This window comes from Triturus cristatus, chromosome 1_2 (genome assembly GCF_964204655.1).
Source record: "Triturus cristatus chromosome 1_2, aTriCri1.1, whole genome shotgun sequence".
Taxonomy (NCBI): domain Eukaryota; kingdom Metazoa; phylum Chordata; class Amphibia; order Caudata; family Salamandridae; genus Triturus; species Triturus cristatus.
The window spans coordinates 943,322,988-943,336,513 of NC_140580.1; positions in this window are offsets into that span (position 1 = coordinate 943,322,988).

Consider the following 13,526-nt stretch of genomic DNA (forward strand, 5'->3'; position numbering starts at 1 on the left):
CACTGTAGGAAATATTCCTCACCTTGTGGGATACAGGTACAGCATTTTTTAAAGAACTATCTTGTGAACAAAGTTCTTAAGATTTCCCATCCTTCCAGAAAACACTTCTGGAAATTCTTTCTTAAGTTTGTCTACAAAGCCCTGCTCCATATCCTCTAGCACTAGCACTTGGTCTACACTGTTAGGATTTAGGGTGATGTTCAAAGCTTTTTGATCTGGCCATGCTAATACACAGGGACCTACCTCAGACACATACAGCTTACCCACCATCACTCTTCCATTAAATTGAAAAGGTTACACACAATAAACACACATCAGTGTTTTCTCTCTAGTGAATGTGATTGGATATATATCTGACTTTGTGAACTGCATTTTTACCACATTTTCAAATTCACCTTCTCACACAGTTTTGTTAACCAAGGTAAACGGTGACCCTGAGTCTGCTGTAATACTTATCTGAACCCCTCATGTTTATGTCACACATTGGTTTGCTTTTAGCCAAACCACACAAATTTAGAACAGGGCACTCAACACACAACACTCCCACTTCTTCCTCTTGACAACCATCACATTGTTCTGAATCTGATCTTTCTTCCACCAGTTTAACACATTACGCACTTTAGTTTTTTTCCTGCACACCTTAGCATGATGACCAATTACTCCACAAAATAAGCAATTCACCCGTAAAGCAGGGCAAGTCTTATCCCTGGCTAGGTGATCTTTGCTGCCACACCTATAACTAGATAAATGTTTGTACTTTCCATCCACTACTGGATTTCTTTTTGTTCTCTGACACCCCTGTAATTTTAGAGTTGCATGTTTTAAGAACCTTGCATACCAAAGTGTTTTCTCTAGACTCAATTTCCTTGAGCGAGGAATCCCCATTTACCCAAAGTTTCTTTTGCACATTGGAGTCATTGGTATGCATGATAACCTAATCACAAATTAGTTCCTCATGCAAACTGACAAACATTCAAACCACAACTAACTTTTTTAAGGCTGACACGTAGTCCTTGACAGGTTCAAATTTGCTCTATTTTCTTTGAAAGAAATTAAATCTGTCAATGGCCACACATACTGTAGGCTGAAAGTATTGATACAAGTCATCCAGAGTGTTCATAAAAACATCTTGTTCCCCTTCTGATCAAACCTTCTTCTCCGTCTGGAGATAAATACGTACACCCTCAGGACCTAAGTTATGTAATAGAATATTCTTTGTGCGTGAAGGAGAAAATTCTTCAGAGCCCTCTTAGTCTATGGCAGACACGTAGCTCATGAAATAGTCTTTCCATTCTGCCCATTTCATTAGGGGTTCCCCAGGTCCTGGTAAAAATGGTAAATGAGGTGTGAGTGAAAAGATTTGAGCGCACATGTTGGTAATAACTCCCCAATGATATGGCAAATGATTGAAGACTATAATGATATGCAAGGCTGATGGCTGTAAATGGAGGTGTGCTTATCACTGTTACATTAAACAAGGCTGAAATGGCAGAAATAACATACAAATGCTAGTAACAATTCTCACGGCAAAAAAACGCTGCATATGTTCTATCATTGAAGAAAACACGCTTGAAGTGTGTGTGTAACGGACCTTCCTAATGGCAACAGGTCTAGTGAAGATAAGTAAGGTGTGCGTGTCACCACACCTTTATTTTATCCTGATGGTGTGCATATCACCGTGGATGAGGGGATGAGATTTCCCGATGGTGAGTGCGCCCTAGAGGTGTGCACGTCACCGTGAACATCCTGCTAAATGAAACGCTCTGAAGCTTTAATTATGCTTGGATGAGTGTGTGCATCACCATAAATGGGGGATTCTGGAACTGCTTGCCCAAAATAACAATGGTGAAAATGCACTGGAGGTGTGCACATCACTGTGAATCCCTTGTGTCTAAGCGGAATTAGCAAGCAGGAGAAGTCAGCTGCCTTCCCAATATTTCTGCTGGCATGCTGACGTAGTGACGTGCTCTTTAGTGCAACCGCCTCTTGCACTAGCGTTCACCTAGTATGTGCGTGGACAGAAAGGCTGCAGGGGAAAAGCAGCAAGTTGAGTGCTCACAAGCCTGTGTAACAAACTCGCACACAGGTATCAATTCTCAAGAGTACCTGTATGTCTTCACCACCCTCCTCCTTGTAAACTGGCGATTCCTCGTCACTTCGTGGTACAGGCAGCATCGGCAGCAGCAATACACGTACCCAGCAGGAATAAAACATTGCGAACATTCGTGACACAAATTTTCAATTCTATTAAGGACACAGAGGCGAAGATTATGCTTCTCATTTCTTCACTAGAAAAAGCTCAGCAGCCAATGAAAACACAGTAGCAAAAATCACATGATCAACCATAGAGTACTATGGTATATAAGGAGCCAACACAACCATAGTGTCCTCTTTCTTTGTAACCATAGCAGTTAAGTCCATTCACAACCTGCTCTTGAAGAACAACCGGCGGACGAGAACTTCTCCAAACCAGCAAACTGAAGGCCCAACGGGGCTGCACTTCTGACTTGGGACACTGCCCAGAAATTCCAACATAGTGGAAGCACGAAGAACTGTATAATACTCAGCAGCAGCTGCATGATTATTCAGGCTTTATTTATTATCAGCACCTGGAATAATAAAAAAGTTCCCCGTAATAGCAATCCATCACCAAACAGCGAGAACATCAACAATGCAGAATAAAGGGTGGGAGAAATAAGGCATATGCAGTATAAAATAGCATGAATGATCAGACAACATGTCAGATAATGCATCATAGTCCTGGGTGGGATAATCCTCGCCTCCGTGTCCTTAATAGAATTGAAAATTCTTGTCACGAATGTTCGCAAATGTTTAATTCTATGTCAGGACCAGAGGCTCCGATAATGCTTGTTCAAAGCATAGCCACCACCACAGAAGCTACATCCACAATAGGCTTGTAATAAAATGTCTTAAATGTACTCTCAGTAGATCTGTCGACTGCGTTCATAATGTCTGATAGACTGACAGCCGCTGAATAGGCTTTAGAGGCCATTGCACCACAGGCTGAATGTGCCCCAAATTTGGAAATATCAATACCCGCTTCGCCCATGAGCCAGCGCATCCATCGAGACAAGGTAGCTGGAGTCACTGGACGAAAGGGTTTCTGCAGAGCAATCAACAATTGACCTTGCATATCAGCACAAAACTCTGCAGTACTTACCGTGTAATCTTTAACATATTGCACTACACACAGTTTAGGATTATTGGGAAAAGCTGGATAGGATATAGATGTAGTGTTACATTCAGTCCTTCTAGATAAGATGAAGGTCACACCCTCCGGGAAAAACCTACGCCCGCTATCTAAATTCAAAGCTCGCACATCAGAGACTCGCTTACATGAAACTAGACATAGTAGCATTGTCAATTTAGCCGAAAGCTGCTTTCGGGACAAATACTTATCCGAAGGCCATGCTTCCAGAAATTTAAGGACAATGGAAACATCCCATAACTGTGAATCTTTGAGACACGGGGGTTTAACCATCCGTACGCCTTCAAGCAGTTTACACACCAACGGATGCTCACCAATGGGCTTGCCATCCATGGGTATATGACCAGCTGAGATGGCGTACCGAAAGTTGTTGACTGTCCTGTAAGCCAAACCTGAAGACGCTATTGAGGCCAGAAAGTTAACAGCTAGAGAGACATGTACTTTATAGGGATCCACCTCCCGTTTAGAGCACCAATCACACCATCGTCTCCAAGAGGAAGCATATCAGTTATGGTTGTTGGCCGACCAGGCTTCATTGATAAATCTGTGAGCCTCTCGTGAAAGGCCTTTGGACCTTCAATCTGTCCCTGAAACCTGCCACGCTACAAGAGGAAGTTGACCCGATAGCACTAATGGTTGAGGAGTCTGCAGAGGGTCCAACAACAAGTTCCCTACCGAGGGAGAAGAATGGGAACTGCACAAATCATTCCCATAAGAACCGGGAACCATGCTTGCGCTCTCCATAAAGGAGTGATCAGGATGAGTTCCGCCCGATGAGATCTGGATCATGCTAGAACCCTGGGAATCATCCTGAAAGGGGGAAATGAATAACACAGGGACGACGGCCATTCCTGTAGGAATACATCTGTGGCAAGAGCCTCCGGATCCGGCCTCCAACTGAAAAACCTGGGAACCTGTCTGTTGAGGTGGGATGCAAATAGGTCTATCTGACAGGGACACCAAAGACGGCTCAGGTTCTGAAATACCTGGGGGAGCAGCATCCAGTCGCTGAAATCTCGCAGGTGGCGGGAGTGCCAGTCTGCCACCCCGTTGTTGTAAACCGAAAGATATCCCGCCACTACCGAGATTCTGTTCTGAAGGCAGAAGTGCCAGAAGTCCTTGGCAATCTCTGCCAACATTCGGGACTTCGTACCGCCCAGTTTGTTGACGTAACGTACCGCCGCTATGTTGTCCATCCGAAGAAGGATACAACAATCTGTCTTCTGGGGAGACAAGCATCGGATTGCAAAGGAACCAGCTAACAGTTCCACTCAGTTGATATATAAATATAGCTCTTCCGGCGACCAACGACCACCCGTGGACAACTGGCCGCATCGGGCTCCCCAACCCCACCGGCTGGCATCGGATTCGATTACCACATCTGGGGCTGATCCGAAGAGAGCTCGGCTGTTCCAGGCCTCCATGTGGTTTAACCACCACATTATCTCTAGCCTCGCCTCCTCTGGGAGGGAAATTTGTTCTGAGTAACCAAGGCCTTTTTGAAGATGACGGATCTTGAGCCGTTGGAGGGCCCGGTAGTGAAGGGGGCCCGGGAAGATAGCCTGAATTGATGAAGCCAGCAAGCCCACTACCTGGGCTGAGGATCTCAGGGATATCGTCTGCCTGTGGAGTGTAGACCTCAACTCCCGTCTGATAGCTCTGATCTTTTGCATCGGAAGTAAGAGTTGACAAGTCAGGGAATTGACTAAGAAGCTTAGGAACTCGATCGATTGAGTTGGGACCAGTATCGACTTCTGTGGATTCACAATGAACCCCAGATTCTGCAAGAGATTGATCGCCCAATTGAGGTGTAAGTTTACTAGTTGGGGAGAGGTCGGCATGATAATGATGCCGTCTAGATAGACGATGAGGCGAACCCCCCGGGCTCTTAGAGAGTCTACCACAGGTCGAAGAAGCTTCGTGAAGCACCATGCTGCTGATGATAGGCCGAACAGGAGAACCTTGTACTCGTAACAAATCCCTTCCCACAGAAACTGTAGGAACTGGCAATGGGGGGTGAAAATGGGAATGGACAAATACGCATCCTTCTTGGAGTAGATCGCGCAGAAGATGGATGCCTTCCGTCTTGAAGTGTCTGTAAACGATCCAGGAATTGAAATCTTATAGGTTTAAAACAAGCCTGGATCCACCCCCTTTCTTCTCCACAAGGAAGACGTTGCTGAGGAAACCTCGAGGGTGGAGAGTGGAGATCAGTATGGCACCTTTCCGCAGTAGGGACTCGATTTCTGCCGAGATAAAGATCCGATCTCATTGGGGAAAATACATCAGAGATGGGCGTATGTCTTGCGACGGGGAATCGTAGAACTCTAGTTTGTACCCCTGCACCGTTTCTAACACCCAAGGATCCTGAGAGATCTCGCGCCATTTGTTGAGAAAACACATTACTCTTCCCCCCCAAAATCACTTCGGAACAGGGAATCAGGCTCACCTGAGTTTCCGGAATCTTGTTGACCACTGACATTGCCGCCAAATCTACCTTTGTGGAACCTGTTCCGGGATCATCTAGTGGGGTAGAAGAAGGAGGTATTGGAATTGTTGTCTTGATAACCTACTCTTTGCTGGCCACGAGAGGCGCCTTGACTGTAACCCCGGCCGAACAAGCACCCTCGAAAGCATCCGGCCCTGCCAAAAACCGGGCGGAAAGCCCGTTTGAGCACTCCTTGGGCCTTATCTAGCCCACTGAAGGGGGCCACAAATTTGGTTAATTCCTTTAAGAAAGGTTGTCCAAATAACAGACCCTGGGCCAGTGGGCCCGATTCAGATGTGGACAGTTCGGCCAGTTTGGGGTCCAGTGTCAGGAGTATAGAACGGCAGCATTCCATAGAAAGTGCACAGTTGGCATTGCAAAGTTAGCAAACTGCCCTCTGGGCCCAGCCAATCAGCTTGTCAGGATCAATGGCGAGAGCTGAATCTTTGGCTCTAAAGCCAAGCTCAAGAATTTTGGTCAGGGGATCAGCCATATCTAAAAATTTGTCCAGACAGGACCTCCAAGACCTATCAAGGCCCTCCTTGGGGTCCTTCGAATATTTCTTTAGGTAAGTTAGCAGAGAGGGGTCCACCTCGGGGGTCTCCGCTACCTTATCTGCCAGGTCAGGCCTAGGGCATTCCGACCGAAGTCTTGCCCGCACCTCCTTATCGAACGCCTGGCGTAGATGAGACTAGACGTAATCCACCACCTCCTGGGGTGGGAGCCAAGCATTGGAATTAGGGTGAATAATGTCAGCGGGATCAAAATTGAGCACTCTAGGGGTTGAGGTCGGCTCTGAGTGTCTCTCTTTCCTTGCCTTTTTTGAAGATCGAGGAGCCTCCTCTTGGTCAGTGGAAGGGTCTGAGGAGGTGTCAGTGATCGTGGCCTCCCTGCTAGGGGTAATGTGTTCCTGATCTGCCATGGATTTGGCCAGTCTAGCAAAGTCTGCAGCATGTGGGTTTGGCCTTCCTTTACCCCCATGTCTCGTATGAGGTCCTGTAGAGGGAAGCCAGCCTTGTTGCTTGGCAAAAGTGCGGAGGTGACATTTGAGGGGTGCATTTGCCCTTACTAGTGTCGAATTTACTGAATGCTGGACACCTGCATCCAGTGCCTCAACAAGGTCTTGCTCTATAGACCTAGGAGGTTCCTCCTCATAATAGTAGAAGTCCTCCTCGTAATACTCAGCCATCTTAACACACGAAGTGTGGAGTCACAGACCCAGGAGAACTGCCTGTATATTGTAATAACTCAAGGACAGGCAGGTGTAAATATAATGCAGAAGAGGTCAGGGGGAGTGGTAGCCCCAGGTAAGCTCATAACAATCCTAATGAAGGATCTGTCATAGGCAATTTCAGATATGGAGGGAGGAAGAGCGTGCCTAATAACCACTCTAGCCAAAGCCTATGCGTTATTATGCAGCCCCACGCTATTGTATGCAAGTAGGGCGTCAAGGGAGCAAAACGAGCCTTTCATGCTTTAAATTATGACCGCATGAGGGTCTGAAGCACCAAAACACTGCTCCGGCGTTCATCTAATGCCCGGGAGTAGTTAATGAGGGCAAAATGGTCGCTGCGCATGCACGATGGCGGCTACTCGTGAGCAATAGAAAGAAGACCGGGCATCACCCAGACGCGAGTCCTCGCTCCCCGGAACCTCCCGCTCCACAGAAGAACCGCTCGCGAGCTCCGATAGAAGTTGGAGATCTTCGCTGCGCTGAGGCTAATTTGCCTAAAACGGAGCAATGCGCGTAACAAGGAAAGGCGCCGCAGAAGCGGAGGTGGGCCCAAATATATACACAATGCAATTAATGGCGAACTCTGTATCAGGCAAAGGCACAGTATAAAGGCAGTCACAAGCTCTAAAACACAGTTACAACTGTAAAACAGAGATCGTAAGCGCAAACACTTGTCACCATATTGCAATACACTCGAAATAGTCAAATCAACAGTATAACTAAAGAGCACTTAACTGGCTGCGGAGCAGCAAAGAAAGAGGACACTATGGTTGTGATTTTTGCTGCTGTGTTTTCATTGGCTGCTGAGCTTTTTCTAGTAAAGAAATGAGAAGCATAATCGGAGCCTCCGGTCCTGACATAGAATGAAGTTGGGTTGTTTACGCTGACAGGTTTGCCAGATCTGCACACGTAGCCTTTAATCTTCAATCGTCGCCAAAATGTGGTGAATTATGACTCTGCAGACAAGGTAGGTTTCTGGCTTTATTCCATAGAGGAGAGCGATACAGACTTGACTATATCTGTCAACTCGCAACCATCACTCTTGCTACCTTCTCCCATCCCATTCCAGTTCTACCTACCGGCATTCTCCGCATGTGCTCGGTAGCAACCTCGCGCTTGGGAATAATGCCAGACATGACAGCGCCAACAAGAAGTCACACACTGGTCTCTGCACGTCACTACACTCTTACCACATCACGCTCCGACACCCACAGCCCATGGGGTCAAGCTGCATGACCTTGTGTGGGTTCCATATTGGTCCAATGAAGTCGGATTTCTACTGTAGGCACACGGTACGGAGTGTGTGCATTACTCTGCTTTTGCACTTGATCCGATCGTTGGATGTCTGAAGCATTTTATGGACACAGGAAACAGGTGAGGGTATCAACCTTAAATATTGCATTTATTATTATTATTTTTAGAAACAAAGGGGATTAATATGGAAATATACTGTTAAGTCCTTGCATGGATATTTTGCTCTGGGAGTACAGAGGGCTGTAAGGATTCTCCTGACTTCGTGTTATTGTAGACGTGACATTATTACCATGGCTCAACAAAATTTTACCATCAGTCCTCCGCATGCATTCTGGGTGTCTGGAACAGAACCCTTCATGAAGTGGGTGGAATGGAAGGACTACTTTGTCAACTATATTAGTGCTAGAGATGAAACAAATAAAATGTCAGCTGATCAGAAAAAAGGATCCTCCTCCACTCCTTAGGCCCTGTGTGGTTAAATATGTTCAGTCGCATGCTGAAAGGTACTGTGGGTGGGGATGTAAATGTTTTTGCAGCTGCGCTACAGGATCTAGACAAATACTTTGCGCCAAAAGTATGCATGGGCATTACTAGATATACATTCTTTCAGTGCAATCGGAGTACAGGGGAGACTTCTGATGACCATGTGGCAGACATGAAGAAATTGGTAATTGACTGTAAATTGCATGATGACTTGATAAGGGTTCAACTGGTCATGCATGCAAATAATCCCGCTAATCAAGAGCGCTTTTGGTTTAATGGTGATTCTCCACTTGAGGATGTACTAGCCATTGTATGTAAGGCGGAAATCTCAGGAAGATGGGCTACGGAATTGAATCAGTCTGATAAAGAGTTGGATTGTATTCGTAAATTTACAGCTCGAAAAGCGGAGAAAGAGCAAAAGAGTAGTTTCAAGGAGAAACATGTAGGTAAAGATAGGAAATGTCACTGCTGTGACGTTAAAGAACACTTGGCATATAGTAAAACTTGCCCGTCACCCAGACAGAAGTGCAGTACCTGTGGCGTTATTGGCCACTTTGCGATGGTATGTAGGAAAAAAAAGATTAGCGTCAAAAGCATTTATGAAGGTAAATGCTCAAGTGAGAGCAACGTTGAGGGGAACCTGCAAAGCTGGACAGTGTTATGAGCTTGCAGGGAAGCTTCTTCCTTAACATTAATGATGGTAGTACAAAAGGCAAACCTGAGTGTGACATGACAATAGGTGGCGTCTCCATCAGTGTAAATGCTGATTCGGGTTCACCTTTTACTAGTGTCAATGAGAATTTGTGGAAGAATACATTTATTGAGACGATTGGTGCTCATTTATTGTCATCAGACATTAATCCCAAGAGTTACACAGGTGAAAGGATCGATATTTTGGGTTTCAGAGGGTTGACCATCTCCTTTAAAGGCAGAGACACGATAGATAAACTGTACGTAACGAGGAGAGAACCATCGGTCATGGGATGGCAGGACCAAGAAAACCTATATATTGTCCTGAATCCGAACAGCGCTGAGAAATGTTGGTGGTTGACCAATGGAACTCTATGGGCATTACCATGGTGAACAAATTTCCAAAGGTGTTCAGCAAACAATTGGGGTTGTTGAAAGGCTTTGAGCACAACATTGTGCTCAAAGGAGATGTCCCCCAAAAGGTACGTAAGTTAAGAAAGGTATTGATGATAAAAAGAGAGGAAGTATCGAAGGAACTGGACATCCTGGTGGAGAGGGATATAATTGAGCCGATAGAGAGTTCGGACTGGATTTCTCCAGTGGTGGTGGCGTGCCAAAGGAAAAATCCACCTCTGTGTAGACTTGCGACATCTGAACAATAAGATTGTGATTGATCACTTTCCCCTTCCAAAAATGATGGAGATGGTTTCATGCCTAAAGGGGGCTACATGGTTCTCGACTATATACCTTTCAGATGTGTACCACCAGAGCTCTCTGATGCCAGTGTCCAATAAATTCACTGCATTCAGCACACCCTTTGGGTGCGTTCAATTTAATCAGAGGTAATTTGGCCTTTCCTCGGCTGTGTCGTTTTCCAGCATGTAATGCACAGGCTGTTTGGGAGAGAGAGTGGAGTAATGTTCTTCCAAGACAATATCTTAATTTTTGGTGAGAAGAGACCGAGTCATAATGAAAGATTGCAGAGAGTTTTGGGAACACTAGGGAGTAAAGGGCTGACTGTGGAGCTGGACAAGTGCAAGTTTGCTAAGAGGAGTGTAACTTATTTGGGGCAAGTGATTAGCGAAGGGGGGTGTCAAACCGAAACCTTAATTGATCAGTGCAATTGCTGGGGCTCAGGCACCCGTCAACAAAGATTAAGTGAGGTTGTTTCTGGGAATCGCTGAGTACTGTGCAAAATTCATTCCTAACTTCTCTGGCAAGGTGTATACCATCAAACAGTTTGTAAAAAAAACGTGAAATTTGTGTGAGACTCGCAGTGAGAGGTTGAGCTTTATAGGATCAAAAATGATATGGAGACAGTACTTGCCCTAGGTAGTTTTGATCCGGGGTTGGATTATTTCCTAACAATGGATGCAAGTAACAAAAGGTTACGGGCGCTACTGTCCCAGAGAGATGCCAAAGGTAATGAGAATATTATTTTGTTTGCGTCACGATCCCTGTCACCTGCTGAGGAAAAATATTCCATTACCAAAAATGAGGCACTAGCATGTGCATGGGCCTTGGAGTATTTTCGTGCTTTTGTTTGGAGTAAACCTATCACCATCCAGTGTGACCACAAGCCCTTAGTCAAGAGACTGACTACAGAGGGACATACCACTACGTTTACTAGGATTGCGAGGTTATCCATGCGGATGAAAGATTATATTTACTGCATAGGTGCCGATTACGATCCTGCAGAAAAATTCCCCGTACGACTCGTATCCGGTCTTTTTACCGTACGAATCGTACAAGTGCCGTACAAACTGCCAACTACGATTCGCATGGGAAAAAGTCCATACGAATCGCATTGGGAATAATTCCCCACACGTCCTCGGGTCGTAAAATGTGCCCGACACGTCTCCGGACGAATTACCGTACAAATGTGAAAAGTGAAGTCCGACCGCGGAAGTACGATCCATCCCGTGCGTCCGATGTTACAACCGGATGGGAAAAGCACCGTCCGCACCGAACTCCCATAGCAACCATGGAGACATGTGCCCGCATACGCGCCCAACACTCCCCCCAGCCCCCGTATGTACGCGCCCAACCACCCCCCCAGCCCTCCTATGTACGAGTCGAACCCCCACCCGTGTATGTACACCCGTGTACGTACGAGTCGAACCCCCACCCGTGTATGTACACCCGTGTATGTACGAGACGTACCCCCACCCGTGAATGTACACCCGTGTATGTACACTCGTGTATGTACACCCGTGTATGTACGAGACGTACCCCCACCCGTGTATGTACACCCCCGTACGTACGGCCCGTACCCCCACCCGCGTATGTATGGAGCGTACCCCCACCCAAACCGTGTATGTATGGCCCGTACCCTCACCCGCGTATGTATGGAGCGTACCCCCACCCCAACCGTGTATGTATGGCCCGTACCCTCACCCGCGTATGTATGGAGCGTACCCCCACCCCAACCGTGTATGTACGGCCCGTACCCTCACCCGCGTATGTATGGAGCATACCCCCACCCCAACCGTGCATGTACGGCCCGTACCCTCACCCGCGTATGTATGGAGCGTACCCCCACCCCAACCGTGTATGTACGGCCCGTACCCTCACCCGCGTATGTATGGAGCGTACCCCCACCCCAACCGTGTATGTACGGCCCGTACCCTCACCCGCGTATGTATGGAGCATACCCCCACCCCAACCGTGTATGTACGGCCCGTACCCTCACCCGCGTATGTATGGAGCGTACCCCCACCCCAACCGTGTATGTATGGCCCGTACCCTCACCCGCGTATGTATGGAGCGTACCCCCACCCCAACCGTGTATGTACGGCCCGTACCCTCACCCGCGTATGTATTGAGCGTACCCCGTGCCCAACAGTCTAAGTACGGAGCGCACCCCAGGCCCCAACACCAGCACCTTCACCCAACATCGCGCATGTACGAGTCGTACCAAGCCAGAGACAAGGACAGCACTGTACAACAAAATGGCCGATGTACACACCGTACACACGCTAAAAACACACGTACACAACCAGGACAAAGCAAAACAACACAAGAATACTCAATTCGAATCGCACAAAGCCACAAAACATGTCCAACAAGCACAAATACAACACATTCACTGACCTTCAACTGCCAAACTCCCAAACAGAGGCCCAAAACACAACCACTCCTTATAACACACCCACCCAAAGTTCAAACACAGCCACACCCACCAATGGACCAATAAAAAGGGCCCACAGACACAAACCATGAGCCTTTGCAACAGACTCACTGCTGCCAGACCCCACAGACAACCCACAGCACCATACTTGGACCTTTACTACACCTTACACTTGCACACCTTCACACAACCACCTTCACAAACACCCCCTCATCACATTCACACACACACACCTGCACAACCACACCCACACACCCACAACCATCCACACCCACACCCCCCACAACCATCCACACCCACACCCCTCACCATGCCTACTAACAAGAATCCAAAGTTCACTAGCCAAGAGTTGGAGGTCCTTGTCGACGAAATCCTCAGAGTCGAGCCACACCTCTTTGGAACATTGGTCAGACAGACCAGCATTTCCGAAAAAACAGCCATGTGGCAGACGATTGTCGATGCTGTGAATGCTGTTGCGTCCACCAGAAGGACCAAGCATGAATGCCAAGCCAGGTGGTACGATCTGCGGAGGAGGGTCCGAGCCAAAATGACCGACGACCACAACCAGGCCAACATCACTGGAGGAGGGCCGCCCCGCAGACGCGTACAATACCATCCCTGGGAGGAGAGGGTGATGGCCATACTGCCGGTGGTGGCAGTGGACGGAGTAGAAGGACTCCGAGAGCCTGGTGAGTACACAAACAACTCACCTCACATGGGGGGAACGTCATCCACAACCAAACTCACAATCATGCACGCAACCACCCCAAGCTATCGCATGACTCAACCACACTCCATAAACACGCACATGCCACTAGCGCCACCATGCCCCATGCACCCAGCTGGACAATCCCAAGTCACAGGCCACAGAAAACACCAACACAAGACACGGTAACCCAGATGGCGGGAGTGTGGGCCTAAAAAATCACATAGTGCAACTCAGAAGCAGACAACAATGCCCTCTGCCCATATGGCCTAGGTCACTGCCAGACAAACAGTGTGTCCCCACACAGGAAAG